We start from the raw sequence: 2,373 nt of genomic DNA on the forward strand, positions 1-2,373 counted from the left end.
CACAGAATGAAAGTAACAGACACATCAACTGTTCAGAGGAGACTGCATGAATCAGGCCTTCATGGTTGAATTTCTGCAAAGAAACCCCAACTAAAAGGACACCAATAAGAAGAGACTTGCTTGGGCCAAGAAACATGCAATGGACATGTCCTTTGGTCTGATTAGTACAAATTAGGTTTTTGGTTCCAACCGCTGTGTCTCTGAGACACAGTAGGTGAACGGATGATCTCTGTATGTGTGGTTCCCACCATGAAGCATGGAAGAGGATGTGTGATGGTGCTTTGCTGGTGACACAGTCAGTGATTTATTTAGAAATTCAGGCACACTTAACCAGCATGGCTACCACAGCATTCTGCAGCAATATTCCATCCCATCTGGTTTGCGCTTGGTGGGACTATCATTTGTTTTTCAACAGGACAATGACCCAACACACCTCCAGGCTAAGTAAGGGCTATTTGACCAAGAAGGAGAGAGATGGAGTGCTGCATCAGATGACCTGACCTCCACAATCACCCGACCTCAACCCACTTGAGATGGTTTGGGAGGAGTTAGACCGCAGAGTGAAGGAAAAGCAGCTAACATGTGGTCAGCATATGTGGGAACTCATTCAAGACTGTTGGAAAAGCATTCCTCATGAAGCTGGTTGAGAGAATGCCAAGAGTTGGCAAAGCTGTCATCAAGGCAAATGGTGGCTACCTTGAATAATCTAAACTATAATATATTTTGATTTGTTTTTTTTGGTCACTACATGTTATTGTGTTATTTCATAGTTTTGAAATAAAATAGTAAAAATGTCTTCACAAAATAGTAAAAATTTAGAAAATCCCTTCAAGTAGGTGTGTCCAATCTTTTAACTGGTACTGTATGTGTATGTATATACACATAAATATTTATCTCAACAAAAATATAAATGCAACGATTTTACTGAATTACAGTTCATATAAGGAAATCAGTCATTTGAAATAAATTTGGCCCATTGTATGGATTTCACATGACTGGGATGGGGTGCAGCCATGGATGGGCCTGAGAGGGCATAGCCCCACCCACTTGGTAGACAGGGCCACCCACTAGGGAGCAAGGACCAGCCTATCAGAATTTATTTATTTTTTTCACAAAAGGGCTTTAGTACAGACAAATGCTCCTCAGTTTCATCAGCTGTCCAGGTGGCTGGTCTCAGACGATCCCGGATGTGGAGGTCCTAGGCTGGCGTGGTTCCACGTGGTGTGCGGTTGTGAGGCCGATTGTGCCAAATTCTCTAAAACGATGTTGGAGGCAGCTTAAAGTATCGAAATTAACATTCAATTCTCTGGCAACAGCTCTGGTGGACATTCCTGCAGTCAGCATGCCAATTGCACATTCCCTCAACTTGAGACATCTGTAGTGTTGGCCTTATTTTCCCCAGCACAAGGTGCACCTGTGTAATGATCATGCTGTTTAATCAGCTTCTTCATATGCCTCACCTGTCAGGAGGATGGATTATATTGTCATGGATGTAATGCTCACTAACAGGGATGTCAAGAAATTTGTGCACAATTTGAGAGAAATATCCTTTTTGTGTGTATGGAACATTTCTGGGAGTTTTTATTTCAGCTCGTGAAACATGCGACCAACACTTTACATGGCGCGTTTTATATTTTTGTTCAGTGTATATATCCATCCATTCGTCGTGTGTGTCTGTCAACCCCCCGCACTAGGTCTCGGCAGTATGTTTTTGTATAGTGACACCACAGGTTGGACATTTTGTGCAATTTGTGCCTCCCCCCTCCACTCATAAATGTTTATGGTAAAATGATTTGTAATCATGATTGGTAACTGGCCCTAATTGATTTGACTCCATTTTTTTTATATAAACTTTTTTCCCCTTCTGTTTTTCATGTTTATGGTCACATGTTTGTCAGTACAGGTCCATAGTGAAAGTTTATCTTTGGTTCCTCATGCCACAGATTCTTTGAATAATAAATATGATGTACAGTTTGGTACTTGATGTTCTCAATCACGTTTGTTTCACAATCACGGTGGGAAATAATATTTTTGTACCCCTTGATTTATTGTTTTTTTTGTTAATATGAATAATTATTGTGATTGATATGATTGCTCAAACTTGATTTACTTGTAGTGAACGTCAAAAACACCAACATTGAATTGCCTCACACTTCAAACATCAGCTGGTAAGATTTTGTTATATTCCAAACAGTGCTACATTGACAAGTTAACAAAGTAACTTTGTCGTAGACACATGAAGTTCACGTGTTTCGATATAGGTCAGAATAATGTAAAACAAACACCACAATTTAAGCAGTCTCAGTTGGAAGAAATTGCAACTGTCTTTGCTGCTGCATGCTGCATTAGTGACACAATTAAGTATACTGTCCC

Source organism: Salvelinus alpinus, chromosome 3, assembly GCF_045679555.1.
Source record: "Salvelinus alpinus chromosome 3, SLU_Salpinus.1, whole genome shotgun sequence".
In the NCBI taxonomy this organism is placed as follows: domain Eukaryota; kingdom Metazoa; phylum Chordata; class Actinopteri; order Salmoniformes; family Salmonidae; genus Salvelinus; species Salvelinus alpinus.